Genomic DNA, 20,668 nt, shown 5'->3' with positions numbered 1-20,668 from the left:
TGCTAGCTACAGTGAAGCGTAATGCTGCTAATGTACAGTCTTGGAAACTCATGACAGTCATGAGTAACCAACCAGACAAGAGCTATTCTTAATAATACACATTGTTTGTGTTGCACATGACTCGTGAATCCTGGACAAGTCCTTTCGAATGACAGAATTCAGATGACCAATGATGATAGTTACTGTTGAAATCAGCTGCAGATAATTGTAGCAAGACATTAATTTTGTTTAGCTAATATGTCACTGGCTGGGAAACCTTTGAGAAACGTGAATTGGACATGTGCATTCACATGTACCTAGGTCTTGTGTGTGTAGAGAACAGATACAGATGGACTTCATAGCTGGAACAAGTTGTAATATAGTAGACTGGTGTAGCTTATTTTTAACTTTCAGAATTTTAATCAACACTTGATATTAAAAGTAACGAGTAATACTTTTTCTAAAAGTAATTATAATGTATCAAGTAACATGCTACTTTTCATGTAGTAGTGTAGCAATCATTGCTGATACTGATACCGATAACTCACAACTCAACTGACTGACAAAAACATGTGTCCTACTTTATATATGCATGTGTGTCTAGTGGTGTTGATCATCATACAATACTAATAACTTACGGAGTATTTAATAAGAGTTCTCATATCTATTACATCACAACATAGTTACATCATTACAGTAGTAACTAATATGTAATAAGTTTCTTGTAAAAGTAATGACCCCTATCTCCACTAAATTTCACCTATATTTCCTTTGAAAAAGTCCCAAAAATGGCACAACTGAACAGATGCTTATTATAACTCAGTTTTGTAAAAACATTTTGAATTCCCATTATAAGTACCTTATACATGGACCACAGTGTAACCTTAGTTCCCTTACTTAAGACCCTCTGAATAAAGTTGAAGGCTACCAGGTGCGGATCCAGGAGGGGGGGGCTTTGGTTCTCGAGACCCCCCCCCCCCCCCTTCAGGTTGAACCTCGACAGGAAATCTAAGAGAGAAAGTGCGAGGAGGAAAGCGACCGAATGCGAAAGATTGATATAGACTACTTTAAAATATCACGTGATGACTGCGCACATGATATAGTTCAGTAAATGTCAGAAGACATACACTTACTGTGAGTGGAAGAGCTGGCAACTGCAAGGAAACAATGGCATTTGTAGTCATTGATATTGTTGTACAGTATCATGAACCACGATAGTGGTTCATAATAGGCATCGGGGCAAAAATTTTTAAAACTCTCAATATAATGCCCACCAAAAGCAGCTTTCCAGGCTTTGGATGTGTTTCAAAAGCCTTCCAGATCTTCCTCTAGTGTTGTAAAGACTGACCTGGAAGTATAAAGCACAAGGGAAGTGGTTTTGGGAGAATTCCAAAATCGCCCCAAATCTCCTTCCTCTTCTTATTTCACACGTCTACAGCCCACAGGAAGTAGATATCAGCACTAACAACGTATGGCGTATTTAAAAATCATTCCTACCCAGGTCTGTGTGGTATTAAAATCTTTGCTTTCTAAGGTGATTGTGAGATATAGAGCAAGAGTCATGGCTTTGAGACGCCATTCACTTCCAAAGCCATAAAAGCAAAATTACAGCAGTTTTATAAATGCCATTTGAAGCAACACACGAGACTAAAATGCATCAAGATGTATTAAACTAAACATTAAACATAAATGCTACTCACTGAAATTTGTTTCTGAACATTTTAGAGTTCTTTATGAAGGGGGTGCGGCCCATAGCCCGTCACTGAAACCGCATTCCGGGTACAGCCATTTATCAGTCAAGAATCGACGTACCGGTAACAAGCCTCATAAGCTATCAGAAATAGTGTAATTACCCCTTCGAATCAAAAAGGGTGTGTGTCCCCTTTGTACGCGATCGAAAATTTCAAGGCTTTGGGGGAAAGAATTCGCATATGAAAACAGTATCGCCTTCCAGTATATGTATCATGCCTTATAAGCTACCGGAAATCTAATTCAGAAGGTTGCTATTGATGTTCAACATGGCAATGCTGCTTCTGTAATGGCAACAATTCCATCATCACAGAATTGGGCTAGTGTAGCCAGACCCTATTTCTCCGCACGGCACTTATCAATTGGAAATTATAAGCGCCTTCTCCGGAAGGGTCTGGGGACTCTACAATAGAAAAGTTCTGTAGGCAAACCACCTCTGGGTAGGTGAGTGTTGATTGGCCCTAAACCACTTTCAGAAGAGGTGTGGATGAACACAATTGGCTTCATCCTCAGCTATAGGCAAGGCTTCAGCCTGTTCAAACTCTACAACCAAAGTAAAAGTTATTAAATTTACTTGCAATGAGTGTAATAATGTCTGAGATATGTCACGCGAATATACTGATCTGAGTCTCGCATCCAGATAGCGGGCTCGTTGCATAGTTAATGCAGTACTACTATTTTCACCTTGCCTTATACCAGCAACATCTGCCATTTCTCTGCGAGCTGTCTGGAGGCGAAACTGATCAGCTCATACTCAGGCATGATTACGCTCATTACAAGCAAATTTTATAGCTCTCTTAACTGGGAATTAGTAAAACGCGGAATACGGAATAACGGAATTGTGGAATAACGAAATAAGCAAAACTTATATTTTGCAGATTGTACAAATAGCTAATTACATGCTCTATAGCAATCATACTTTATTTACGCTTTCCATAGTTGAGGATGAAGCCAACTGTGGTCATCCACACTTCTTCTGAAAGTGGTTTAGGGCCAATCAACGCTCACCTACCCAGAGGTGGTTTGCCTGCAGAACTTTTCTATTGTAGAGTCCCCAGACCCTTTCGGAGAAGGCGCTTATAATTTCCAATCGATAAGTGCCATGCGGAGAAATAGGGTCTGGCTACGCGAAACTATCTCTGGCCACTGTTTGAGCGTGAAGACCTTTTCTTTTATTATTATCTTAAACAAAAAAAAAATCTTTTATATTAAACAAATAAAACTTCCATCACAAAGACAGACTTAAAAAGAGGGCGTGTCTCCTTCGTACATGATTGAAAGATTGAGAGCAGTTGCCTTAAGGATCTACATGAGAGAAGACTAAATAATAGCTACAGATAGCTAGCTACTTTTTACAGATTGGTAGGATCAAGAGTTCATAATGAACTCTTGGTAGGATTTTCTATATAATTTCAATGCCATCAATGCCTTTGTTGTTGTGGATCAAAGCATTTAACAAGTTGGGTGAATACAGCCTGTTGCATGATTGTGCCTTTTCAGAGTCTATAGCTATTCCATAAGGCTGATCATGAGTACACAATCTACCTGTAGCTAGTAGACAGATGCTTGAGCATCATGGAGCAAGCCTTCATATGCTATATTATTATATCACTGCAGTATTTATTACTTCAGTACTATATTACTACTTGTAGTGTACACCAGCCATAAAATTGTGTTGTCCATGTGCATGGGCATGATAAAATTTCAGAAACTAGGGGGGCAAAAAATCGTAAATTTAAACAAGTAGAATAGGGATCGAAGTTGTAATTGTGAAAAAAAAATCTGTGTAAACAAGAAGTAATAGGGATGGTGATTCTTAATACATCAATACAAGCCAAGCAGCTTGATTTGTGTACATTGAATTTAAGATTCTTATTTCGGCTTTTTATTTGAACAGTAAAAATAGGAATCTTAAATTCAATGTACACAAATCAAGCTGCTTGGCTTGTATTGATGTATTAAGCAGTATTGTGAATCACCATCCCTATTACTTCTTGTTTATGCAGTTTTTTTCAGAATCACAACTTTGATCCCTATTCTACTAGTTTAAATTTACAACTTTTTGCCCCCATAGTATATATAGGCTTGTCAGATTTATATAATCTTAAAAGTAATGTATAACAGGCAGTACTTTTCTTTTGTGGTAATGCACGTGACTCCCACTCAACATTTGGTCTGTATGGGCACGTGATATCACCTGGCTGTTCTTGAGACCTCAACCAGAAGACACAGAATGAACTGAACTCTGGTCCCTGCACTCAGTAGTATGAACTACGGAGTGACACAGGAGTTTGCTACTTCAGTAGTTTGGTCAGGAAGGAGTGTGACAAACAAGACCTCCATTGTTCGTAATAGCTACTGTATGCCAGGAAGTTGTGTATGTCGTAAACTAGATCTACAATAGCATAGTATAGCAATAAATTGCACAAACAGCAATGTAGGTTTCAGCTATATAGTTAGCTAGATACACATATCATACTTGTTAAATAATAAGCCTAAGGGCACATTTTATGTACGATGTACCGAGTTTCATAATGTGAACTTTAGGGCGGTTACCCTCCACCCAGCTCAGAGACCCCCTCTTAAAAATCCTGGATTCGCCCCTGGCCACTAATAGTTGCATGTATTTAGCATCTGACAGATGGCAAAACAGCATACACATGGTTGAATGCAAAAACTCTGTACCTGTCACCTACAAAAATACAATATGCATGCAAAACAAGGAGTTCTACTGTTTGATTTATAGCTGCTTATATATATTTTTTACTCTTAATGTGCAGCTCCTTGATACCTACTGTACCAAAATGGTGCACCAAACAGATAAACTAGCAAATTTGGTGACTTAGCATACTAATATAAAACTAAATGGATATAATTATATGTTCACCTTGGTGTAACTAAAATGAACTGGGTCATTTCTTGCAAAGAGAACTTAAAATTGTGGCAATTAAATAGCTATAATTATTGTAAAATAATCTTATATTTGGCATAAAACATCACACAAAAATATTTGTAGCAGGAAAAACAAACAGCACTACCATATTGCTTGCCCTCAGAAACCCCAATTGTTTGAACAATTACTCGGCAGTGAATCAATTGTGCCAACTCTCTAATGGAAAATTCACAAAAAAATACTTAAAATTTATGGAATTCCAGAATCGTTATCATAAGCTACTGAAGAACATAGATACATTCACATACATTATGCTCAACTTATTGTCTTACAATGCATGCAGTCAGGTTCAGCCGTGTTTTATATTTGACTGTTGTATTAGAGTATCTCTACCTTACAAAGCAAAATAACTGAGAATCCTTATTCTTATTACTGCTTTACAGTGACCACACTAAGGTCTGACAGCAGCTTGTGCTGCAGCCTTTGAGCTACCTAACCTATAGTATCTATGCATTGAGCTGGATCCCCAAAAGCATTTTAAAACTCGTGGATGCAATTACACATAATCTTGAAATTTGGCTCATTTGTGGTACTGCTTGACCCGTTAAAATTATTTTGTTCAATTGCCTGACACAATATTAATGGTCAATGAAATTTTCCAACATACATTTCCTATTGGGAAGCCACAAAAGCACAGTATTTATTACAATCCTTTCCCAAACTTGTAATGGAGTCAAACCACACGTGTCTGTTGATGACACTTTTACTGTCAATTAATTCTCTTAAGAAAAATCCACTTCATTTTTAGCTATTTGTCAGGATCCGGCTCAACTTGTACATACTATAACCTAAACAGGACTTGGCAACTTTGACATTACTTAATCCAAAGTTCATGAAAGCTTCAGCCCACATAACCACATTTTCACTCTCCTATGTACAAGCTATGTGTTAATGTTGTGAAAACAAGTAGACTACTACACATAATTCAAGATATCATGTGATAAAATAATAAAAAATAAAGAATTCCCATGAGTAATCCAATGAGGATAAGCTGTGATGGTAAGGCCACTCCAAACAAATTCAGAATTTGTTTCCCGTCCACCACCCACATCTGTTTGTTGTCAGTGCCAAAATATTTTGTTATTCCGTACTCTTACATTATTTTCCGGTTTTTCTTGGATTCTGCACAAGCTAATATGGTAAGGGTGTTAGCTCATGCATCATAGCTATCAAGTCAGTGCAACTTCACCCTTGTTTTAGTTCTGCAACTAAAAAGATGAAGGTACAAATCATTTCAACCTATTCATGCTCTTTCTATGGTTGTGCCAGACAAATAATGGCTCAAAAAGCTGCCAATCTTATAATGTACGTAATAATGGAAATGGACTGCCACCCGCATGAATCAAGACACACGGTAGTGTGTCGTGCGGCCCAAGAAGCCGGCGCGCAACCCCGTGAGTATATTGACAGGAAGAAAGAAAACGCAATTTTCGCACCTCCGTAGCTCTATGCTGCCTTGATGAAACAATACAAATTTTGCTGTGAACACTCCCTCCACCTTCAGCACTCCACATTCCAAATTTGAGCGAAATCGCTTCAAGCGTTCCCGAGATATGCGACTTCAAAAATTGGCTCAGTTTCTTCGTTTTTTTTCTTCTTATTTTTCTTCCTCTTTTCGCACACTTACAAAAACTGCTATAAAACGCGAATGCCTTGTTCGATCGCCTTGAAATTTGGCACACAGAAGGGGGGTATAAAGGCGCATCTCTGTACCAAATTTGGCTGGAATACGAAAAACAGGCAAAGAGTTATGAGCGATTATTCACGAAAAATAACACCAATATGTTGTCACGCCTACAGGGTAAACCGCGTATGGGAAGAAGCTGAAAATCGGTGGGTGAATAGGTTAACTATTGAACCTCAAACCTTTTGTGGTTTGAAAGAAATCGAGCTAAAAACCAGGAAGATACAACGAAAAAACCAACAGTGTGTAACAATTACGCAATCGAGATTAGCTAATAAAAAACGACTGCTTGCCAGGCCTACCAGGTAAACCGCTTGGGGTAATGCTTTGAAAATCGCTGTACAGATGGAGTTATCATCTTAGAAAGGCTCTTCAATGGTGTAGAAGAATCAGACTTAAAGCCACGGAGTTATAACACGAAATCCAACTTGGTGTAGCAAGTGCGAGATCGAGATACTCTAATAGAGCAGTCATCCTAATAGAGCAGTCACCCTGAACAGAATTCAAGAGATCAGTTAGAAATAAGTAACCTGTATAGAGATCAGCTACAAACAAATCACCCTGTAGAGAGTTCAGCTATAAACAATTCACCCTGTTCAGACATCAGTTAGAAGAAGTTTTCTTGTAGAGAGTTTAGTTACAAACAAATCATCCTGTTGAAAGATCAGCTAGAAGATGTCACCTTGTAGATAGTACAGTTACAAAGAAACCACCATGTAGAGAATTCACTACAAACTAGTGACCCTGTAGATACATCAGCTAGAAGAAGTTACCTTGTAGAGAATTCAGCTACAAAGAAACCATTCTGTAAAGAGCTCAGCTGCAAACAAATCACCTATACAGAATTCAGCTACAAACAAATCATCCTGTAGAGAGATCAGTTAGAAGAAGTTACCTTGTAGATCGTTCAGCTACAAAGAATTCACCCTGTAAAGAGATCAGCTACCTTGTAGAGAGTTCAGCTACAAAGAAACCATCATGTAGAGAATTCAGCTGCAAACAAATCACGTGTAGAGAGTTCAGCTACAAACAAATCTCCCTGTAGAGAGATCAGCTAGAAGAAGTTTCCTTGTAGAGAGTTCTGCTACAAACAAATCACCCTGTAGAAAGATCAGCTAGAAGAAATCACCTTGTAGAGAGTTCAGCTTCAAAGAAACAATCATGTGAGAGTTCAGCTACAAACAAATTGTCCTGTAAAGAGATCAGCTAGAAGAAGTTACCTTGTAGAGAGTTCAGCTACAAAGAAACCATCATGTAGAGAGTTCAGCTACAAACAAATCACCCTGTAGAAAGATCAGCTATAGAAGAAATCACCTTGTAGAGAGTTCAGCTTCAAAGAAACAATCATGTGAGAGTTCAGCTACAAACAAATTGTCCTGTAAAGAGATCAGCTAGAAGAAGTTACCTTGTAGAGAGTTCAGCTACAAAGAAACCATCATGTAGAGAGTTCAGCTACAAACAAATCACCCTGTAGAAAGATCAGCTATAGAAGAAATCACCTTGTAGAGAGTTCAGCTACAAAGAAACCATCATGTATAGAGTTCAGCTACAAACAAATCACCCTGTAGAAAGATCAGCTATAGAAGAAATCACCTTGTAGAGAGTTCAGCTACAAAGAAACCATCATGTAGAGAGTTCAGCTACAAACAAATCATCCTGTAGAGAGATCAGCTAGAAGAAATTACCTTGTAGAGAGTTCAGCTACAAAGAAACCACCATTTAGAGAGTTCAGCTGCAAACAAATCACCCAGTAGAAAGTTCAGCTATGAACAGATCACCCTGTTGAGAGTTCAGTTAGAAACAAGGAATCCTGTAGAGAGATCACCTAGAAGTATCACCTTGTAGAGAGTTCAGCTACAAACAAATCACCTGTAGAGAGTTCAGCTACAAACAAATCACCCTGTACAGAGATCAGCTAGAAGAAGTCACCTTGTAGAGAGTTCAGCTATAAAGAAACCACCATGTAGAGAATTCAGCTGCAAACAAACACCCTGTAGAGAACTCAGCTACAAACAAATCGCCCTGTAGAAAGATCAGCTAGAAGAAGTTACCTTGTAGGGATTTCAGCTACAAACAAATCATCCTGTAGAGAGTTCAGCTACAAAGAAACCATTCTTTAAAGAGCTCAGCTGCAAATAAATCACCTGTACAGAATTCAGCTACAAACAAATCACCCTGTAGAGAGATCAGCTAGAAGAAATTACCTTGTAGATAGTTCAGCTACAAACAAATCACCCTGTAGAAAGATCAGTTAGAAGAAGTTACCTTGGAGAGAGTTCAGCTACTAAGAAACCATTTTGTAAAGAGCTCAGCTGCAAACAAATCACCTGTACAGAATTCAGCTACAAACAAATCACGCTGTAGAGAGATCAGCTATAAGAAGTTACCTTGTAGATAGTTCAGCTACAAACAAATCTCCCTGTAGAGAGATCAGCTAGAAGAAATTACCTTGTAGAGAGTTCAGCTACAAAGAAACCACCATGTAGAGAGTTCAGCTGCAAAGAAATCACCCTGTAGAAAATTCTGCCAGAAACAAATTGCCCTGTAGAAAGATCAGTTAGAAGAAGTTACCTTTTAGAGAGTTCAGCTACAAATAAACCATTCTGTAAAGATCTCAGCTGCAAACAAATCACCTGTACAGAATTCAGCTACAAACACATCACCCTGTAGAGAGATCAGCTAGAAGAAGTTACCTTGTAGATCGTTCAGCTACAAACAATTCACCCTGTAGAGAGAGCAATTAGAAGAAGTCACCTTGTAGAGTGTTCAGTTACAAAGAAACCACCATGGAGATTTCTGTAATCAATATATGTGACCGGATTTGCGAAAGGGGTCTTCCACACACATACAATTCTGTAAACGTTGGAGACCATAACTCAGTGTTCAAGTAACATATTAACCTGACAATGTCACCATGCATTCAGCTATAGTGGTGCTCACCACTGTCCAAATTTCAAGGCAATAGCTCTTTCCAATCTGAAGTTATCAATTGTCAAAGTTGGCAATTGGATGTGTGTGGAAGACCCCTTTCGCAAATCCGGTCACTTATGTATTATATATATAATTTGTACATTTACTGATAAAATATTTAAAGTACATCTACTTCATTTTTTCTTCTTCCTGTAGTAAAGAAAAAAAAAATAGGTTAAAAAAGTCCCAAAGCTGGCCATAGGCCGGCTTTGGGGTATACAAATACAAAAAGAAATGAAATCTAATCCAAAACAGCTAAGCTGTAAAAAAGTGTGCGGCCCTCAGAAAGGCTATGGTGAAAAAAGATGTGAAATCCAAGGTGGCGGCCAAGAAATGGCTGTGATGGTAGGTTAATGGTAAAAATTTTAATAACGACAATTCAGGTGAATTTTTGTGCCACTTCACAAAATTTACCTGAATTGTCATTATTAAAATTTTTACCATTAACCTACCATCACAGCCATTTCTTGGCCGCCACCTTGGATTTCACATCTTTTTTCACCATAGCCTTTCTGAGGGCTGCACACTTTTTTACAGCTTAGCTGTTTTGGATTAGATATTATATACATGAGTGGAGGACCAAAAACAGAGAACTATTTGGAGTCAGTGGCCTAAACTGCAAATTAATCTACTCCAACTGACAATTCTTATACGCACTTCTTACATTATTGATGACTTCTATCAAGACACACGGTAGTGTGTCGTTCGGCCCAAGAAGTCGGCGCGCAACACCTGTGAGTATATTCACAGGAAGAACGAAAATGCAATTTTCGCACCTCCGTAGCTCTGTGCTGCCTTGATGAAACAAGACGATTTTTGTTGTGGATACTCCCGCCAACTTCAGCAAACCATATTCCAAATTTGAGCAAAATCGCTTCAAGCGTTCCCGAGATATGCGACTTCAAAAATTGGCTTAGTTTCTTCGTTTTTTTTCTTATTTTTCTTCCTCTTTTCGCACACTTACAAAAACTGCTATAAAACGCGAACGCCATATCCGATTGCCTTGATATTTGGCACACAGAAGGGGGATATAAAGGCGCATCTCGGTACCAACGTTGGCTGGAATACGATAAACAGGCAAAGAGTTATGAGCGATTATTCACGAAAAATAACACCAATATGTTGTCACGCCTACAGGGTAAACCGCGTATGGGAAGAAGCTGAAAATCAGTGGGTGAATAGGTTAACTATTAAACCTCAAACCTTTTGTGGTTTGTAAGAAATCGAGCTAGAAACCAGGAAGATACAATGAAAAAATCAACTGTGTGTAACAATTACGCAATCGAGGTTAGCTAATAAGAAAACGACTGCTTGCCACGCCTACCAGATAAACCGCTTGGGCTAATGCTTTGAAAATCGCTGTACAAATGGAGTAATCATCTTAGAAGGGCTCTTCAATGGTGTAGAAGAATCAGACTTAAAGCCACGGAGTTAAAACACGAATAGTGCAGCAAGTGCGAGATCGAGATACTCTAATAGAGCAGTCATCCTAATAGAGCAGTCACCCTCAAGAGAATTCAAGAGATCAGCTAGAAACTATCGAGATCAGCTACAAGCAAGTCACCTTGTAGAGAGATTAGCTACAAACAATTCACCCTGTACAGAGATCAGCTAGAAGAAGTTACCTTGTAGGGAGTTCATGCAACTATGGAAAGAGATAGTTCATCTAGAAGAAATCACCTTGTAGAGTTCAGCTACAAAGAAACCACCATGTAGAGAGTTCAGCTACAAACAAATCTCCCTGTAGAGAGATCAATAGAAGAAGTTACCTTGCAGAGAGTTCAGCTACAAAGAAACCATCACGTAGAGAGATCAGCTACAAACAAATCTCCCTGTAGAGAGATCAATAGAAGAAGTTACCTTGTAGAGAGTTCAGCAAAAAAGAAACCATCATGTAGAGAATTCAGCTACAAACTAGTGACCCTGTAGAGACATCAGCTTGAAGAAGTTACCTTGTAGAGAGTTCAGCTACAAAGAAACCATTCTGTAAAAAGCTCAGCTGCAAAAAAACCACCTATAATATTATTATACAGAATTCAGCTACAAACAAATCACCCTGTAGAAAGATCAGCTAGAAGAAGTTATCTTGTAGATAGTTCAGCTGCAAACAAATCACCTGTAGAGAGTTCAGCTACAAACAAATCTCCCTGTATAGAGATCAGCTAGAAGAAGTCACCTTGTAGAGAGTTCAGTTACAAAGAAACCACCATGTATAGAGTTCAGCTATAAACTAGTGACCTTGTAGAGATATCAGCTAGAAGAAGTTACCTTGTAGAGAGTTCAGCTACAAAGAAACCATTCTGTAAAGAGCTCAGCTGCAAACAAATCACCTGTACAGAATTCAGCTACAAACAAATCACCCTGTAGAAAGATCAGCTAGAAGAAGTTACCTTGTAGAGAGTTCAGTTACAAAGAAACCACCTTGTAGAGAATTCAGCTACAAACTAGTGACCCTGTAGAGACATCAGCTAGAAGAAGTTACCTTGTAGAGAGTTCAGCTGCAAACAAATCACCTATACAGAATTCAGCTACAAACAAATTACCCTGTAGAGAGATCAGCTAGAAGAAGTCACCTTGTAGAGAGTTCAGCTACAAACAAACCACCATGTAGAGAGTTCAGCTAGAAGAAGTCACCTTGTAGAGAGTTCAGTTACAAAGAAACCACCATGTAGAGAGTTCAGCTATAAACTAGTGACCTTGTAGAGACATCAGCTAGAAGAAGTTACCTTGTAGAGAGTTCAGCTACAAAGAAACTATTCTGTAAAGAACTCAGCTTCAAACAAATCACCTGTACAGAATTCAGCTACAAACAAATCACCCTGTAGAAAGATCAGCTAGAAGAAGTTACGTTGTAGAGAGTTCAGTTACAAAGAAACTACCTTGTAGAGACTTCAGCTACAAACAAATCACCCTGTAGAGAGATCAGCTAGAAGAAATTACCTTGTAGAGAGCTCAGCTACAAAGAAACCACCATGTAGAGAGTTCAGCTGCAAAGAAATCACCCTGTAGAAAATTCAGCCACAAACAAATTGCCCTGTAGAAAGATCAGTTAGAAGAAGTTACCTTGTAGAGAGTTCAGCTACAAAGAAACTATTCTGTAAAGAACTCAGCTACAAACAAATCACCCTGTAGAAAGATCAACTAGAAGAAGTCACCTTGTAGAGAGTTCAGCTACAAACAAACCACCATGTAGAGAGTTCAGCTAGAAGAAGTTACCTTGTAGAGAGTTCAGCTACAAAGAAACCATTCTGTAAAGAGCTCAGCTGCAAACAAATCACTTGTAAAGAATTCAGCTACAAACAAATCAGCCTGTAGAGAGATCAGCTAGAAGAAATTACCTTGTAGAGAGTTCAGCTACAAAGAAACCACCATGTAGAGAGTTCAGTTACAAAGAAACCACCTTGTAGAGAATTCAACTACAACAAATTACCTTGTAGAGAGCTCAGCTACAAAGAAATCACCCTGTAGAAAATTCAGCTACAGACAAATTGCCCTGTAGAAAGATCAGTTAGAAGAAATTACCTTGTAGAGAGTTCAGCTACAAACAAATCACCTGTAAAGAATTCAGCTACAAACAAATCAGCCTGTAGAGAGATCAGCTAGAATAAATTACCTTGTAGAGAGTTCAGTTACAAAGAAACCACCTTGTAGAGAATTCAACTACAACAAATTACCTTGTAGAGAGTTCAGCTGCAAAGAAATCACCCTGTAGAAAATTCAGCTACAGACAAATTGCCCTGTAGAAAGTTCGGTTGAAAAGCTGTAACAAACATTGTACAATTATCGGCCGCCCACGCAATTAATTGCCTTATCAATAAGCTTACAAGAAAACTACCTCAAATCAAGAAATTAGTAATCCACAATGATGTTTATCATGTTTAGCTGTTATACAATAAATATTTTAAAACTTGATTGAACTGAGATCAATCAATTACTGTGATATTTTAATAGCTAGCTATGTATCTCAACAATGAAATTTCAATAATAAACTTGTCTAGGCTTCAATGTATAGTATCAGTATCGGTATCGGTATCGGCAAATAATTTCAGTACAAATACTCGTATCGGAAATATCGGTAAAAAGTGGTATCGGTCCATCTCTAGCTGTGATGCGGCAGTTACGTTTTAATTCCAGATTTGAATCGATGCTTGCATTGCGTGTAAAATTAATTGAAGAGTTTCAGGATTGTGTACCTAACACAGTGGTCTTTAATGTCGGCTATTTTGAAGGCCAGCAACACTCAAAGATTTCTATTGTTAATGGTGAGGATTTGAATGCTATATATTCAAGATATCCTAAAGGTGAAATCACTTTGTGGTGTGACAGTTCTTCCCCAGCTGTGGGACAAAAGGCATCATCTGAGCATGGTAAACGTAAGAGAGAAGATGTAGCTGCGAGTACATCAAGGCGTCAAGAGAAAGTGGATGCTGCTTTTAAAGAGTTGAAAGAAAAGCATGCTGATGTATTTGATGTACCCAAATTACGTTTGTGGGCAAGGATGATAGCATCTAACCTACATCACGACTATGAAACTCCACCTAATGTACCAGCTTTCCAGGGAAATGCATCAAAAAAGTGTCGTCAGCAAAGCAGCCTTTCAGATGCTGTTAGTGGAGCTGCAGTAGCATTTGCTAATGCTTTAAAAGGTAGTAATTCTGTAACTACTACTGAGAAAGCGTCGAGTACAGGTACACATTCAATTTCACCATCAAAAGCTATAGACTTAAGAATGAAAAATTTTGAGCAGCTGAGATATCTTCAGCAGCTATTTGATGATAACATACTCAGCGAAAATGAATACTCTGAACAAAAACAAAACATTCTTTCTACTTTAAAAAATCTTCGTTGATTACCTACGTAGCTAGTTATTCACAGGTCTTGTATTTTCAAGTGTAAATGCTGGGTATATTGATTTTGTTGTTTATTACTGAGTGCAAACCTATGTGTGTTACAGTGGTTATGTATAAATGTTACAATGAGAAATATAACCCTGACAATCTTGTTTTGAAATCATTGCAAATGCGCAAAGCATGATAGTTTCTAAATCACTTGTATCCATAATTCTCTCTAAGTATTTGATGTTGTATTTAGCTTTAGAGAATGCTTCCTCAATTGGATTTAGATCTGGTGAATAAGGTGGCAGAAAATGAACAAATACACCTACTTCTTCAATCAACGAAACTATATTTTGCGTGTGATGAATAGAGCAGTTCTCCATGACCACTATGCTATGGCTACTAGTACTGATGCCATCAAATGGTTGTAAGTGTGGCAGCAAGATTGTTTCAACAAAATTGTAAAGGTATCACCATTGTTAGTCCCTTGGCTAATCTTGACATCAAGAATACCTTCTGTTGACATTGCAGCTATTGCAGACACACGTGATCCTCTTACTAATGGCTTGTGGTACTTTGCTGGAACTCCACGCAGGCTGTAACCATGGGTTCTCAATGCTTTTCGGCTGTCAGTTACGGTCTCATCAATAAACACAAGCATTTCTTGTTTGTACTCTGACACATCTAACATGAACTTTTGTCAGAGAAATGTGGACCTTTGTGTTGCTACTAAACTCAGCTTTTGGTAAGCGAAATTGCTTTGGAGTAAAAACCTGCAGATTGTAGAGACATCAATACTCAACAGTAGCTGTTGTGAAAGCATCTTCTGTACTTCTTTAAGTTGAGTCCCAGGATTCTCCACAACAAAGTTTAACACTGCCAACTGAGCTGGAGCAGTTAGCTTTCTAAATGCCTTCTCCTTTGGGTATTGCTTACTAGACACAGAGCCGGTGGTTCGAAATAAACCTGCTATTCTGCTAACTGTTGACTTGTCAATTCCCAAATTTTTTGCCACTCTATTATGCGTATATTGTAAACCTTCAACTTGCCACACTACCCTCCACCGTAAATCGTGACTGTAAGCTTTTGTTCGGTGTAGTTCGTAAGTCGTCACCGAGGTCATCGCTAGCTAACTAGTTAAGATCGTTACTGAGTAAATTACCCGGCTAGCTACGGTATTGCGCGCGTTTTATTATTCAAAACACGCGCATGCTCAAATCGCGCATGGCCGGTAGTTGCAAAGACAATGCAATTTCCTGTATTCTCTATTGGCATGATTGTATTACGCATGTGCAACAGATATAGCCAATGAAATTTACTCTTCGGGAAATTCAAATATGCTGCTTAAGTTTTGGCTGACATGTGCGACGTAGTCGTGTATCAAAACCTCTGGCTTTGTACAGCGGTTGCGTGAACCTTGCAAAGAAAATGTGCCAGTCAAATGACGCATGCATATGAAGAAGTTTTTACATGGAACGGACATAATTTGGCTTTATCCGGCACAGAACACTGTAATTTTCGCAAACTAACTTGCAAAACTAATTCACAGTGCTTTTGTTTCATTGTGACACTAAAGTAGTGAAGGTTAATGGCTGTCAAGACATCGAAATACCTCGTAGCGTTCCCTTCCAAATATCCTCCATTCAATTTGCCATAGAAAAAGTAAGTGATTTTCAACCTTAAAATTATGCGCTTAAATTTCCTTCTGGTATAGATCTTAATCGCTACTCACTGCTCTTTCCAAATTTGGTTCGGAATCCGTAGTATCTATCACGTGTCGCGGGTTATTATGCCTTTTATTACATGCCCCGAAACGCCAATGAATGGGGAAATTTGCTACACCCAATCGGTTTAGGCCATTTTGATGCGCCTAAATTTCCGTGAATTGGACTTCTTTTGGTATCATTGTACTCGCAGAGAGCTTCTCCACATGTATCAAATTCGGAAAGTTGCTAAACAGACTCGAGGTAGGCGGTACACGATAATTATTTTAATTTGTAATGGTTTTTCTATCAAAATGTATTGGACATGCCTGTTCCAGCTGGCATTTTTGCCATGGACAAAAGTATAGCAAATGTCCGCAAACTTCTTCATATGCGCTAGGGGAATTTATTTTTATTTGTTTTTTAAACAGTAGCTACATAATAGCTGAGCAAATACAAGTGAACTTAAATATGGGCCTCAGCAACCTGCACAGCAATCGGTGTCTCAGCTAGCGAAATTTATCAGTTTTGAATGTCAAAAGTAGCCGCAAGTGCTTTAGTGATGCCTGATGGCAATGGTTAAGGACAGGAATCACTTCTTCTCACAGCCAAGTGTCATTCCAGTGTCACTCTCAGTGGCACAAAGTCTACAATTCACTACTCTACTGTATAATACGTGCATATGTCTAATTCGAATAGATTGTTTCAATTAAAATTCACGCAAACCGTTGTGTGCTCGTTAACACTTACGCATGCGTGGAAACGCTTCAGGAACACTGTTGAAAGAACAAAGAAAACCAGTGTAATGCTTTATGCAATTTCATGTGAAATGTGTAGTGAGGTTATGCATGCTGCATGTTGTTATATATTTAATACTGAGTAGTCAGCCCTACTGGTATGCTTAGGGAAAAAATAATTATACATTGTAGCATAGATAATATACCTTACTACAGTATGATTGTAGTGATTTGAAATGTTAAAATGTTAAAAGAAAATGATTAAAATCAATTAACAATTGTGGTAGTAAATTCTACGCTTGTGCTGTTCTAGAGAAAAATTTCAACTCAGTTTTTCTCCACCCCCACACAAAAAGAAAAAAAGCAGTATGGGCATGAGAATAGTCTCGCATGGCCAGACCATTTTTTCTCTTTGTTATCAGGTAGGGAGAAAAAAGGGTCTGGAACAGTTCGAATCCCACACTCGTCTTGGCGCTCCCCGGATAATTGGGTGCTGTTAACCAAAGAAACGTGATGCATTTTCAAATAGTAGCCACTTGGCATGCAGATGCATAAAATTTGCCTAATTTTTCAAGCTTTCATGACCTATAACTTTTGATACCATTAAGATATGGCTATGAAATTTTTAACACTTATTACATATTTAATTGGCATTATAATGCAAGCTATAGAATGCAGATATTCTATTCCAGGACTGAGATATGACTCATTGTGTGACAGGATGTAGTTTGTGCCCACATGCCCTATTTTTGAAGGCCTGGTCACATAATTATTTATAAACCAATTAATATCTAAAGCTGCCTTTGAGACTATGATAGACTGAATCGATTGTAATTCTTTGTTTATTATTGTGCTGTGGTAGTCTTATTACAACGGAGTTTAAGTGCATGGGTTGCATACTTGTGACGTAGCCTCGTGATGTTCAAGACAATTGTGGGATTTGAACTGTTCCAGACCCTTTTTTCTCCCTACCTGATGACAAAAAGAAAAACACGGTCTGGCCATGTGAGACTAGGCATGAGAATAGTGCTCCCATACCACTTTTGTGTGTGTGTGGGGGGGGGGGGGGGGGGAGGGGGGGGGGCGATTTTTGTGAACCTGGATCTACAAAATGTGTGAATTGTTAGCTAATAGATGTTGAATACCAACAAAGGGTGGTGATTTTGAGGGGGGAGGGGGGGGGGGGGGGGGGGTGAGCACTTTTACAGGGAGTTTACTTCAACAGTGTTCTGAAGCGTTTCCACGCATGCATATGTGTACAGGGCACTGCATGGTTTTCTTTGTTCTTGCAACAGTGTTTCCTGTAGCATTTCCACGCATGTGTGAGTGTTAACGCATGTACAGGGCAAATAATATGGTATCTGGCACAACAACCCATGGTAATGGTGCGAATAATGAAAAGGCTGCTAGCTGCTGTCACAATGACGATTCAGCAGCCATTTCCTTGGTTGGCAGGGTTGGTAGTTGTATCAATCGCCATATTTGTCCTGTACACTCACTAAGACATATGCATACGTGGAATCGCTCACTGTTGCAAGAACAAAGAAAACTGGTGTAGTCTACAGCGGTTTGTGTGAACCTTGCAAAAAATTGTGCTAGTTGAATGGCGCATGCGCTAGCAGAATTTAACAGTTTTGTATGTTAAATGTAGCTGCAAGTGCTTTAGTGGTACTTGATGGCAATGGTTAAGGGCAGGAATCATTTCTTCTCATAAGGCCACCACAATGAGATAACTTGTTTCTCATCAATCTCCCGCACCAAAATTTTCTTTTGCCCATGCGCACTCATTATTGCACGAGACTGCAGCATGGCTTTTTGAGTGTTGTGGTAGTGGGTTTATCACGTAGAAAAGCCCCTCCCCCTAATAAGACTGACCAGTCTACACGTGCTAACACCGCTGCTGTTTGCTGCTGCTGCTGCTCAGTGTTGCTGCTGCTGCTGCTGCTGCTGCTGCTGCTGCTGCTGCTGCTGCTGCTGCTGCTGCTGCTGCTGCTGCTGCTGCTGCTGCTGCTGCTGCTGCTGCTGCTGCTGCTGCTGCTGCTGCTGCTGCTGCTGCTGCTGCTGCTGCTGCTGCTGCTGCTGCTGCTGCTGCTGCTGCTGCTGCTGCTGCTGCTGCTGCTGCTGCTGCTGCTGCTGCTGCTGCTGCTGCTGCTGCTGCTGCTGCTGCTGCTGCTGCTGCTGCTGCTGCTGCTGCTGCTGCTGCTGCTGCTGCTGTACCGGGGTATGGTACATGACCCCCAGACTGGTGGAACTCTTGTGAAGAACTTGAAAGCTTTGTTACTGAAGGTGAAGTTTATGTGTACTCGGAGTTTTACCCCCAGTGTGCACCAGTGCTTGGTGTGTACCCTGCCAATAACTTAAAATAAAGGATTGTTATACTGGTTTTGTACAAATATGCTATGGCCTGTGCAATAATGAGATAACCCGCCCGCCCGCATGTGTTACTCTATGGGAAGTTGATGAGAAACAAGTTATCTCATTGTAGTGGCCTAACCGACAAAGTCTACCTGTATGAACACTGTATGAACATATGCATGCATCTAATTTGAATAATTTTTTGCAAGGTTCACAGCTTCACGCAAACCACTGTACAGCGGTTTCTGTACAGCGGTTTGTGTACCACTGCACAGCGGTTTCTGTACAGCGGTTTGTGTGAACCTTGCAAACAATGTGCCAGTCGAATGCAGGGGCGGATCCAGGGGGGTTCAAAGGGTTCCATGGAACCCCCTTTTGAAAGAGCCTCTCTTACTCGAGATACTCTAATAGAGCAGTCAAATCGAGATACTCTAATAGAGCAGTCAAATCGAGATACTCTAATAGAGCAGTCACAGTAGTCTTTCGAGGAGCAGTGTAGCAATTGCAAGTTATGTATCTAGATATAAATAAGGAAATATAGTTGGTGAGGGCTTCTATGGTGAGGGGTAACTGTTTGTTAGCTGGTGATGACCTTTTCTTTTTTTTTGTCTTCAACTTACAGCTAGACTGAAGTTGTAATTCCAAAGTGGAACCCCCCTTTTTAAAAGTCTGGATCCACCCCTGGAATGGCGAATATGCTTGTGGAATTTATAAGTTTAGCTGCAAGTGTTTTAGTGGTATCTGATGGCAATGGTTAAGGACAGGAATCACTTCTTGTCACAGCCAGGTGTCATTTCAGTGTGGCACAAAGTCTACAATTCACTACTGTGTGAATACACGCATGCATCTAATTCAAATAATTGTTCATGCAAATTGCTGTAATATAGCATCTGGTGCAACAAGCCAAGGTAATTAAATCAATGAAATATTGTGGATAATGAGTTCTACACTTGTTCTGTTCTAGAAAAAAAACTTTTTTTTTGGTAAAATGCTGTTGTTGTTGGGAGTATGAAGTGGTGTTAATGATATTGCCTGGCTAGTCAGATAATTGTTAGGTATAGATATAGAATTTGGCTATGGATTGTTTTGTTTAAAAAAGTGTTTTGATAATTTGCTGTCTCTTCGACATTCTGCTTGATTATATTTGATATTCAGTTCAGAGAACAAAGTTTTGCTGCTCCACCAGTTTTTGGATTTCATTCTTAGTGAATTTTTTGTTGGTGAGCATTATTAGAATTGTTGTGACAGAATACCTAAATATAAAAACAAAGGCTCTAAACAACACTAGGGATAAATGTGAATCTTCTGATGCTCTGGGGCCACCCTCTTACAACTCACCGAACAGGTAGTTCCAGTTACAGAGATGCTTAGTTGTAGCCACTGCAATAGCTCAACTCAGGTGGGTGTGAATGTTGTGATCTATGGTACTGCAGTGGGTGTTGTGGTGTTTCTGAAGAAGTTCTAAAAGTAGTAGTAGAGACCAATCTTCAGTGTTGGGAGTAACGCATTACATAAGTAACGCGTTGTAGTGATGTAACACTAACACCCATGCGCACACGTGACTGTGCATACAGACTTTCATGTAACACGTAGTTAGTAGTGTTGTGTTGCGTTGTATATTTGCTGTATAACTATCCTGTGATTCACATGATATTAAACTTTGGACCTACACTTATTTCTCTATTTTCCTATACGCACTTGCG

General features: G+C 39.2%; 1 long non-coding RNA gene across 6 annotated transcripts in view; it reads left to right on the top strand.

The window, feature by feature from the left end:
• LOC136253186 (uncharacterized) overlaps nucleotides 1-20,668 on the top strand; it is a 51,788-nt gene that overhangs the window by 20,733 nt on the left and 10,387 nt on the right. The gene's annotated exons all lie outside the window — the stretch shown is intronic.

This window comes from Dysidea avara, chromosome 4, assembly GCF_963678975.1.
Source record: "Dysidea avara chromosome 4, odDysAvar1.4, whole genome shotgun sequence".
Classification (NCBI taxonomy): Eukaryota; Metazoa; Porifera; class Demospongiae; order Dictyoceratida; family Dysideidae; genus Dysidea; species Dysidea avara.
The sequence above is the reverse complement of the archived record's forward strand: the minus strand, read 5'-3'. Positions and strand labels throughout refer to the sequence as shown.